The sequence below is a fragment of the Diabrotica undecimpunctata genome, chromosome 4 (assembly GCF_040954645.1).
Source record: "Diabrotica undecimpunctata isolate CICGRU chromosome 4, icDiaUnde3, whole genome shotgun sequence".
Taxonomy (NCBI): domain Eukaryota; kingdom Metazoa; phylum Arthropoda; class Insecta; order Coleoptera; family Chrysomelidae; genus Diabrotica; species Diabrotica undecimpunctata.
Genome location: NC_092806.1, coordinates 27180371 through 27192827, shown reverse-complemented (window position 1 = coordinate 27192827; position 12457 = coordinate 27180371). Strand labels below are relative to the sequence as shown.

Below are 12457 nucleotides of genomic sequence, written 5' to 3'. Positions count from 1 at the left end.
CTGTAATTGAATTACAATGCCGATTCAAATCGAGACACTTTGAAAGAATCGATTCTGCCACAATGCTGGTGTCTAATTTCCTTAACTATCTGTTAGATTTTCGTTACTATATTACGTAACGTATCATTTTTTTAGCTTTGTAATTATTTAGTGCTGTATTTAGGGAATTGTAAACGAAGTACTTTAAAAAATCAAAGGAACGAAATATGGGGATCACTGGTAATAATCAACAGAAAATTAATAAAAGATAAAAGAAGAAAAAACTGTATATAAACAGTGCCGAGATAGTATATAGAGGAAGTTGCCTAAACTCGAGCCCCCACTTCGTTTTTACATTTTAAAAAATTCAAATTTGAAAAAAAAAGAAAGTTAATAAAACATTTTGTAATATATATCTTGCTATGTTCTACATAGTTGCCTATTTTACTTACATTTTTTTAAAGTTTGGTTTGCGTGAAAAATTTTCTCTCTAACATTGTATTTTTGTGAGTTTCAGAAGTCTCCTAATACCTATAGGCACCTAAAAAATATTAAAGAAAAACTTAAGAAAAAATAATAACACTAACAATTTAAACAAACAAAATTGTAATTTTACATTCCAAATATTATTCTTGACAGTCAAGTACGAAAATAGTCGCATATATAATTGTCTTCTTTTGTTCCTGCACACTCAACATGAGCCCAGAGGGAACACATAAGGGATTTAACCCAACGCTCTCCTTTACAGTCATCTAAAAATTTAACACAGCAAAACAAACACTCCGCATACTCTTCAGCTGTGACGAAAGATACACCTGGTGAAATTTCTAATCAAAAGAACCTGAGGATACGGTGTCGTTCGAGTCTTCACCGGAGCTAGATCCTCCCTTATTTTTATTAGCTTCTTCTTTTGTTTGTAACAGGAGACATTTTGAACTACGACCTCTCCCACGTGTCGGTTTTTTACTAGCCTTAGTTACTTTCTCCTCTTTAACTGTTGCAGCCTCTTCTTATTGCGATTTGTAAGCAGTAGAAGTTATAAGTGCTGAACTGGTTGCTTTACTTCCAATAATAGAAGCTCTTTTATTAATGTTTGTTGTCTCAACCCATAGGGTTGATACGAAACGGGCTTGTATGGAAAGAATTTTGCTGTGCTCCATGTTGATTCTGAGGTTGTCTCTGGGTAGAGTTCGTTTTTTCTGAGGATGACAGCTTAGTTTGACAGGATTTAGATGAACAATTAAATCAGGTGTTTTTGATGTTGATGGTATAGCCAGGTCAACTTCAACACCATTCAATTCAGTTTCACTGGGAGTTAACTCGCTGCTCGTCTAGCTCCTGAGAAATGGAAGAATTTGGAGTAAGCTGTTGATTCTTACATTGATTCACAATGTACTTAGATTCCGTGAATATTTTTCTGTTAATAGGAAAAATTCCAGTAACTCTGAAGGCATTGATAGCTATCTCAGCCTTCTGATATTTAATATAGATTCTCGCAAATATCTCCATTACATCATAAGCACTAACAGACCGGTTACATTGTCGTAACCATTGTCGAATTTCTTCTATGTGCATGACTTTTATAGGTTCTATGAAAGTCCTGTCAAGTGGTTGTATTTTGTGTGATGAGTGGAAGTGATACAACTGTAACACAGTTTTGTCTGAGCAAATCGACTAAATCAATATTTTGAGGGTGACTGAAATGTCCATCTAAGATGAGAAGGACGGGATTCTCTTTCGAAGATTTTACAAATGCTATAAAATGTTGAAAAAACATTTCAACAGGCAACGATTGTTATGAGAGATACACGTTCAGCAGATGTCAGTGCAGCAGCTTGGCCTTTTCTACGCAAAATAATTACTTTAGCCACTTTTGACTGTACGATAGATATACCACTTTCATCTACATTAAAAATTCTATCAGCTGTGAATTTTTCTTTGTCATAAACCTCTTCTAGGATAAAAAACCTATGTGTATTTTATTTACTGAATCTTAAAGCTCTTGCTAAGGACGTTCCAAATGGTTTTCGTTCTGATAACTTCTTTTTGTAACGTTTTAAAAAAGGCTTACCCATTTTTGCTCAGCCATTTCTTGTTTGACAGGGTGCTGAACGTGATTTCTGTCAGCTAATTGTACAGCCATTCTTTGTAAATCTGTTCGTGTAAAGCCCAAGAATGATACGTCCATGGGTAAATAATAATTAACAATAAAAAATGTTGCTTTACTAGTTAGACATTGGACTAACGGGAGTAAAATTGCGTGGGAAGGTTGAGATTATAATATGTAGAAGATAAAACATGTAGAAAAAAGCCAAAAATTGTGAACGAATGAAGTATGTAACAAAGTACAGAAAAGAATAGTAATAGAGTAACAGCAACGAACTCAACACGTTTATATTTCAAGAGTTAAACATTTTCTAGCATTCTTCGTATAGAGTTTCCAGTTTTTATGTAAAAAATTTACCTTAGTATTTAGCAACTCATTTTATGTTCCTCTGAGATTTAACGTAGCGCAATTTTTGAATTTCTTGTTATATCCTATTTCCATTCTTCTGTTATATCGATAGTTTCAATTAATATTCCCCAATTGTTCACTGGTAAAGCCTAAATCCGAAATTTAAATAAAAAAACTAAAAATCAGCAAAATAATTTATTTAAATTTAATCATTTAAAGACCAAAGCAGCGCACCATAGTACATTTTTGCCCAATTTTTATATACAATTTTTATCCATCTAACTATTACTGTTAACTTAAGAACACATTACAATACCTGCAAATTTATAGTTCCTGTTAGACAAACACCAACGATATGACCACCTTACGTGACCGTTTTATTGGCGTCTATGCCTTTTCGAGGCAGACGACGTGTGTGGCTGTGTTAGCAAGTTAAATATTGGTCTACATCCCCTTTTTCGACACATCTGGTTTATGGCAAATCATTGTTTGTCGTCGTACGACAGTGACAAGCACTTTTATCTATAAATAGAAGAAAACTGCAGCTCCAGAAATTCGAAACTTTCAAAAAACTTTTAAAATGTGTAGGAAGGAATATTGCATTACTGACGTTTTTGCCTTTTTCGTTGACAGCTAAGAAAGACGATTAAAGACATATTTTTGCTTCTTAAGGGACAGAGAAAACATTTTCTTTAAAGTTTGACTATTTTTTTTTTCTCTGACGATTGTTATTTAAACATCTTTCAACTTTCGTATTAGTAACTTAATTTTGTGACTGTTGTGAGTAAATCTTTTTTGAAGAGCGGCTCTTTTAAATTGCGCAGTAATAAATAATGTTCAGGTGCAATTTGTATTATATGTATTATAATAGGTTTCACAAAACATAGCTCGCATCTTTCGACACTTTCCAAACTTCTATATCTCCGATTAGAAACAGCTAAAATCGTACCTACTACTCGTAGTTGTTATACAAAATATTTTTCTGTATGTGCCATGTCATTTTAAAATATCGATAAGTAATTGCATGGTCTTTACTTTATTTATTTAAACCATTAGTGTCCAGCGTTGCGTTTTCGCAACAGTTGACGTAGCCCCACTATGGTGTCATCTTTTGGAAAATGACATGAATTATTTGGGCAGTCAAAGTTCAGATTTATTTCACAACAGTTTCCTATGTATGTTTTAATGGGAATTGATCGCAAAACTTAGGTTTCTATTAACAGATGGTATATTGAAAATAGTAGGTTAATTTTTACTTCTGTGAACACGTGTTTTTATTAGTTAGTAGTAAGTCGTTTGTGTATAAATTAACTGTATAAAAATTTGGTTTTTAGTAGCAAAAAGATATATCTATCAAGTAAGTGGTATTATTTTATCTGAGCTCGTTGGTACAACTGCCCAATTTTCAATGTTGCGTTTTCGCAACACTGGGCACAAGGCGTATTATTAGTACATGAAATCATTTTGGTTCTAAGTAGAAGGTAAAAATCAAGGGCAATCAAGGACATAAAATTATGTCCATGCTGAAAGAATCGAACCTTATGGAGTCGGCTTCCAGTGCAGATGTTTTTCTAGCAACTCCTGACTTCACTGAATTGACTGATGAAGATAGCGGAGATGAAGACTGTGGAGGAACATTCAATAACCTAAACAAAAATATGTTGGATGCGGAATCAGAAGCTGTAATTCATCGAGAAAAAGAAAGAAGAATCGAAGAATAAAATATAAATCTATATGAAAAAGGGGCAGATCTTCAGAACTGTGATACAAGTTCAGGAAGAAGGAGATATGGATAAGGTTGAGATGGTAACAGAAATAAAGACACAAAAGGACGAAATTCAAGATATTCAAGTGGCATCTACTAAGATTCGTGTAAAAAGTGTAACTCTCCTAACACGGAAATGGATTCAGTGAGATTTACCAGATAAAAATTCTCTTTATTTGGATATTGCGCATAAAAAAAACTCAATGGAACACATACTCTCCTTTATTTTATTCACGAACACTCACTATTCTACAGATCTTTGATTTTTTTTTTTTCAATGAAGAGATACTCTTCAAAAAGGTACTACTTTAGAATTTGGAGTAGACAAGTTAAAAACCTTTATAGAAATTTTACTATTTTGTGGGTACAGCACGATTCTTTGAATCGTGCTGTACCCACGTACTGGGAAGAATCTGATAACGTTAAAAATATACTGATTTCAAGTAACATGCGTCATAACCGATTTGAAACCATTATAAGATTTCTCCATTTAACATAAACATAGATCGTTCAGACAAAACATACAAAAATTTCGCCGTACCTTAAATGTCTCCGCAAATCATTTACTGAATACACTGTATGGGAAACCGAATCTAGCGTGGATGATGCTATGATACTATACTATGAGTGTCATGGTATGAAGCAATACCATACAAACCACAGCAAACCATATAAAAGGCAAGCCCATACACTTTGGTATAAATCGTGGTCTTGGAATCAGAAATCTGATTACCGCATAGATTTCAATATTTATCAAGAAGCCAAGGGAAAATCCAATGAATACAAAAAAGAATTTGGCCTTGAAGGTGGAATAATATTGCAGTTGGCTCAGCTTATTCCTAAAGTCAATGTCATTGGGTTATGCATCATTGCTTATATGCTGATAATTATTTCACCTCTATGAAACTAATTGATTTTTTAACATCGAAGGGAATAGGTTACGTAGGGACCATACGATTAAATAGAACAGAAAAGGGTCCATTCAGTGAAACGTTTAAAAAATCTATACGTGGAATTTACGAATATTGATACAACGAGAAAAATAAGGTGCTTTTGTGTAGGAGAAATGAAAACAGCATTGTTGTTACTTTGGCATCGAATTACCATAAAACGACGCTAGTTTATCAAGCGAACAGATATCCCTTTGCTCAAAGCAAAAAAATCAAAGTAACACAACCACATCTTATTCGGGCTTATAAAGAAAATATGGAAGGAACTGATCGGATGGATCAAAATGTTGCCTTATACAGAATAAATATAAGATCCAGGAAATGATATTGCAACAACCCAAAATGGATTTGCTTCAGTTTCGTCGAAATATAGCCAAAGCCTTGTTGACGATATTCGGAACTCCTCCAAGAAGACCTGATCCATCTCAATCTTCCATAAACAACATTACACAAGATGTTCGATTCGACAACATCGGCCATCTTATTTCTACCCAAGAAAAATGATTCCGATATGTCCTTTGTCACTCAACAACCAATAAAAAATGTATTAAATGTAAGGTTGTATTACACGAAAAATGTCGACCTGGACCTTCTTTTATAGACCCCTAAAAATTATACGAACAAGCTGAATTTTGCAGAAAATAATAATTTTGAGACCCCAAAAAAGATGAAAAAAAGTTTACCACTTTTATCACCGGGCTTTCCCCTAAAACCCCCCTCGAAGGAGGGTAAAAACGCAAAGAAATCAATGTACCAAGAATCTGTACTGTACACCGTAGAAAAAAATATTTCAAACAAAAATGTCTATAAGCATTTTTTATGTAGAACAAACCGTTCTCTTAGAAATAACGCTTGAAGCGACCGTCGATACAAACTTTATTGAACATTGATTTGGCAAGCGTAACTGACATGCAAAATCGACGGTCGCTTTAAGGGTTGTTTCTAAGAGAAAGGTTTATTCTACACAAAAATTGCTTTTAAATATTTTTGTTTAAAATTATCTCAGCTACATTTTTTATTTGAAACATTTTTTCTACTGTGTACAGATTCTTGGTAAATCGATTTTTTTGCGTTTTTACCCCACTGCGAGGGGAGTTTTAGGGGGAAGCTCGGAGGTAAAAGTGGTATACTTTTTTGCATATTTTTTGGGATCCCAAAATTAATACTCTCAGCAAAATTCAGCTTGTTCGTATGATGTTTAGAGGTTCAGTGGCATTTTCGTCTCTGACGACTGGAGTATCTAATGTCAGATTATTTAATTAAAACTCTTTTATATGATTTAATAAAACATTCCAAACAACGTATTTAAAATTTATTTTTACATGTTAACTGCTCAGTGTTGCGTTTTCGCAACAGCCAATTAGTTTTTGTTAATTTTGTGACTTTTAGAGCATACATTTTTTCTCCTTTTTTTTCTCACAGCCTTTAAGGCAGTTAGATTGGTGACACTCTGCATTATGAGTATCCTCTGATCATAATATTTCTGGCAAAACCTCGTCGTGATGTAAACTGAAGTCTTTACCTCTCTCGACTCAAAGCAGCGGTAAAGATCTATCGCACCTTTAACACAAAATTCATTTTGAAACTTCTTTAAGTAACATTAAAGAGAATAATTTTATAGTTTTTATTATCACACCTTTAGAAACACTGTATAACATACATTAAGCAATTACTAAATTGTGTACATCTTAAATTTCTATACTGACGAAGCTATTTTGAACTTTATCAAATTGTCAGGTCTCTATAAATTAAAAAAATGTGATAGTTACTGAAGACTGATGACACACGCGTCTTATTCTTATCTCAGTAGTAGCATATTTTGCAGAACAGTAAATGAAACTAAAATATTCAACGTTTGTGACGTGGAAACGTCTGGAATTTGGTTTCGGGTGCACTTTTTAACTTGACACTGTGAGGAAGTTTACTGTACTTAGACCGAAAAACCTTAACTTAAAAACTTAACATCCTTATACAGAATGTTTCATTAATAATTAAAAAATATTTTACCTGTAAATTCCTGGGCTCAAAATATTGAGGTTTAACCCAAATCCATTAAATAAAATGTGGTTCCTTACGTTACAGGGTGTTTTATTTAAAAATTTAAAAAACTATTTATACCCAGTACTTTAAAACTATTTGACATATGCTTATCATACTTGTCAGGAAGTGTAGGTACTGTACACGTTACTAAATTGTGTTAAATAAAAGTTTCTGGCTACTACCAGAGGATTGCGAGGGAGGAAAGTGAACGTTTGACCCTTCCCAAATTCTGCACCACTGGCTCAAGTGTTATTTTAGCACAATTTTTCGATTCTCCAAAACTTTCTATGGAAACAACATACTCTTTATTAGTAAAGATAGTCATTTTTTGAGATAGTTGAAATTAAAAATGAAGCGGCACAGATATCTTTATTAAAGTATTAATTATGTTGGTGTTTTTGGGTCATAGGACTGCATTTATTACGCAAATGAAAATCTAATGGCTATTAACAAAAAAAACATAATGCGGGTATGCGACGGGCAGTAAATAAAATTAAATTGATTTAATTTTATTAAATTTTATTTAAGTATATTTAATTTAATTTTGTTTAATTTTATTTCATTTTATTTCATTTTATTTATTTTAATTTTATTTAATTTTGACGTTGATTATTTATGCTGAAGCGCAGTGTAACAGTAATTTAGCTGTCCAAATTTATGTCGGGAATTTATTTACATTGGAATGTCAAAAAACGTTGTTCATAGAACATTAAGAGGGTTTTCAGACGAGGATACTGTATGCGAGATACTGTATGCGAGATACAGAATTTTCGATGGCGGCTGTATCGGATTCACGGGCATGCTCGTCAGTATGAAAATAGTAGCAGTGCAGTGTTATATTTTTGGATTATGGATGTAGAAGAGTGTGTTATGCTGTGGTACATATTAAATAAAAAGAAACTAAAAAGACGACGTAATTTGTGGGTTTATCCTATTGTAGAATTAAGAGAAACCAAGGGAACGTATAGTTTGCTGTATCAAGATTTATTGCAAGATCCATCGAAGTTTTTTAATTATTTTCGAAAGTCTATGACTTAAATTTAAAATAAATATATGTACTTATCTCCAATTTGTAAATTGTTTACCTCGCCCTAAATAAAAAATGACCGTATTCCTGTCACAATAATGTAGTTTGATATTCGTTAAATAATCAAAATTCCAATTAGCAAACTTTTAAAACTAAACTGTATACGTATGAAACAAAATATTAAACTATTCTACTATGTATTTATAATAAAAACATGTTTATTTCTTACCATATTCATTTTGCTGTACTGCAGTCATGGCCTCAAAATTGTCGCTTAGAATTTTCGACCCAGCACTGCTGCTTTTTATTTCTATTACAGTAATCCGGCGATGCTGTATCCCATAGACAGGGATTTGATTGTACCAAACAAATAAATTTGTCACTATCAAATACAGTACGCTCCATTATTTAACTATATTCAGAAAACACCGTCTTTCTTTCGTTGCTCATTCACAATTATTCGACAGAAAATCGCGCGTCTATGGAATGTGGTGCAAAAGTATTCGTGTCTGAAAGCGTTCATTTAACGTAATGTTTCTTCTGTATCTGGGATACGCATTCAGTCGTCGGCGACAGGAAGGTCCGAGATACTGAATTCGGTATCTCGCATACTGTATCTCTCGCGCGTCTCGTGTGAAAAGCTCCATTTGAGTCTATGTAATATCTGCGTCTCGGATACGCGTATCTCGGATACAGTATCCTCGTCTGAAAGGGGGCTTAGGGAATAACTTCTACATCCATACAGTTTTTGGGATAGTTGAATGTGTTGGTGTTTTTAGGTCATAGGACTGCATTTATTACGCAAATGAAAATTTAATGGCTATTAACAAAAAAACATAATGCGGGCATGCGACGGGCAGTAAATAAAATTAATTTTATTTAATTTTATTAAATTTTATTTAAGTTTATTTAATTTAATTTTGTTTAATTTTATTTATTTTAATTTTATTTAATTATAATAAATTTTATTTAATTTTGATGTTGATTATGTATGGTGAAGCGCAGTGTAACAGTAATTTAGCTGTCCAAATTTATGTCGGGAATTTATTTATATTGGAATGTCAAAAAACGTTGTTCAAAGAACATTTAGGGAACAACTTCTACATCCATATCACTATCAAAGAGTACAAGATTTACAACAAGGTGATTTTCCTCTAAAATTAACATTTTGTAGGTGGTAAGATACACTCAGAGATACACTTTCAGTCAGAGAACCCGAATCCATCTAAAGTGTTATGTGCGGATGAAGCATGTTTCACGAGAAAGGGTGGGTATAATTTTCATATTTGCCACATATGTGGTGACGAGAACCATTATTTAATACGTAGGACAATTTAGTATAGATTTAAGGGCTGGAATTATTAACAATCGTTTGATAGGACCATATGAATTATCCAGAACACTAAATAGAGAAGCCTACTATAATTTCTTACAAAATGTTTTGCCGGTGCTTTTTGAAGACGTGCTTTTGTAAACACGGCGTGAAATGTGGTTCTTTACGACGGTTCCCTAGCACATTTTACCTGAGCTGTTAAAAATCTTCTTGATACCACTTATCCACGTCGTTGAATTGGTAGGGATGGACACATTCTGTGGACACCATGAAGTCTCGAATGCAATGTACTGGATTTTTATTTTTGGGGACATCTGAAATCGATAACCGAGATGAAATCGAAAAAGAAGCTGAATTACGTGAACAAATTTTTGATGTTGCAGAAACCATCCGACATAATTTAATTAACTATGGCATTACTAACAAATTGATTCGTCGTATCAATGCAAGATGGAGTTCACTTACATTTATTTTAATAATTATTCTGAAGAAAGTACAAGTATCTAATTTAATTTTAGCTCACAAGTAAACAAATATTACTGATAGTCCGATACATAATACTAGTTCAGTTAAAAGATAAAGTGTTTTTTATTGTAAATAATTGACATTTTAACAAATCGTTTAAAATTATGCCATATTTCAATACATTTCAGAAAAACATTACAAATAATTTTTCTCAGTTGCATTAATTACTTTTTAGGAATTAAACCATAGTACTTACTTATACTTAAGTAAAAATAATAACCTTAATTAATTCAGATAATAGCCATCGTCACATTATTAAATAAATAAATAATTATTTTGCAGATATTACAATACATTTCCTCAGATTTCAACAACCTTGAATAGTAAATAAACAAGGGCTGGTATGTTAAATATCCTAAGTCACAAACTAGTTTGTATTCAGAAGCGCTTTCACTGCGTATAACGTTGCCAGATTATTTAATTTTCTGAAAATAAACATTTACGTATATGGAAAACAATGTAATTTTTTTTGGGAACGGTTAAGTTTAGAAAAAAATTATTGCAGGACTTTTTTGTTTCAAATTGTGTATTATATCCAAAGAAATGCACTATTTTCGGGGACACTCTGTATAGATATATTAAGTTACTCCTGTGAGTTGTTTAAATCTTAATCAAATATAATAATTTATAAGGGGTGTTCGGATTTCTATGTCAATTAGTATACATGTCATAATAAAGACGTGGTTATAAAGCACACTAAAGCTACGAAGTGTTAGTTTAATTTAATTAAAAATTAATTCTAAAAAAATGTATATTCTTGTTGTTTCACACAGCGAGAACTTATTAAAACAGCCAAAAGAAGCTGTAACACAATATTTCATAATTTAGTCATTTTTATCGTTCAACTCGGTAAGTATAAAAAGTGCTTGAAGTAAATTAATGCGAGGAAAACACTTCATGCACCTCACACATTGTTAAGTAACCTGTCAGGTACTCATATCACCGCGAGACAAAATCCGCACTAGACAACTATGGAATGATGACTCATCATAGTAAATATTTTACTACACATAAATTTTTTAAAAATTTAGATTTTGCTTGATATAATAGCTCAGTCATTTGGGCAAAAAAGGGGGTTATCTGAAAAGTTTCCCGGGTGTTTTGAAAATTGGTAATTTTATAAATTTTGATGTGATGGCGCCTAATACCAGATTTTTTTACAATACCTCCTTTCCAACCTATTTTACGAGAAAAACATTTACATAAAAAATTAAACTAGTGATAATTTCTTACAATTTATGTGTTGAAAAAATGGGCGAATTACTGTTACGATACTCGAGCCCCCATCTCCAGAATCCTTGTGTCTTGTAAATATAAAAATGGATGTCAGAAAGCCTGTAAATTTAGAATAGCTGGGTTAAAATACTCCGTTATATGAACAAAATGTAGTGGTGCTAGATATAATTCGCAAATTCCATATAATTACGATGTAGACGAAGAAACGGTGACTATTTTCGAGCAAATGTTTAATGAAATCGAAAACGAGGAGGCTTTCAATGAGTCTGATAATTGCATCGGATATGGTGCGAACGAAATAATGGCTTGCAACGTCTCAATCGATGCCCAAGACGAACTCGCAATGGCTAGTCCATTTTAGAAACAGCAAAGGGAAGATGACACACATATTGAAATGTACTTCGTGGCGCTGGTATACCAAAACTATTATATTAAGAAAAAAAAAATGTAAATACATAAATGTCCGAGGTGGTAAAGTTGAAATTTAAAAAGAGCATATAGAAATCTATAAAATTGCCAATTTTCAAAACTCCTAGAAAGCTTTCCATGTAAAATTACCAAATGACTGGACTATAAAAGAAATATCCAAAAATTTTAAAACGAAATCTATTATAGATTGATTTGTACGTGTTTAATTATAAAAAATATCATTTTTAAACTCACTTTTTTAAAAATTAAAAAATTATGAGAACCTATTGTTACTATGACTATGACGTCAACTTTCAAAGAAGTCAACCCAGTCAATCTTAGCAGATGTATGAACTTATTCCTAGATCATTTGTTACTGTTATTCTATAACAGCCCAATTCTTTCATTATCTCTTATTACAATTCTTCTCCAACTATTATCTGGTCTTCTTCTTCCATATGGTTGGTATTGCAGTGCCTGTGCCTGATTATGGTTTTGATATCTTTATGATTACACATTCGTTCCATTCCTTTGGTAGTTATTTATTGTCTTGTTTAATCTGGATTAATAATGTATATATATATATATATATATATATATATATATATATATATATATATATATATATAAACTAAGGTACACTCGAAGAGTGGTGGGTTTTTCGGTCAAAGTGGAGAAATAAAAGACAAAGAAGATGGCTACTTCATCTATTTATTGAAGACGTTTCGCTTTCTGCTAC

At 32.3% G+C, this 12457-nt stretch overlaps 1 long non-coding RNA gene across 1 annotated transcript in view; it reads right to left on the bottom strand.

The window, feature by feature from the left end:
- Positions 1-8462, bottom strand: part of LOC140439336 (uncharacterized) — a 393647-nt gene extending 385185 nt beyond the window's left edge. Inside the window, exon 1 of the long non-coding RNA XR_011950611.1 lies at positions 8446-8462. This is a non-coding gene — a long non-coding RNA (uncharacterized lncRNA). The remainder of the gene's footprint in view (positions 1-8445) is intronic.
- Between the last annotated feature and the right edge of the window lie 3995 nt (positions 8463-12457).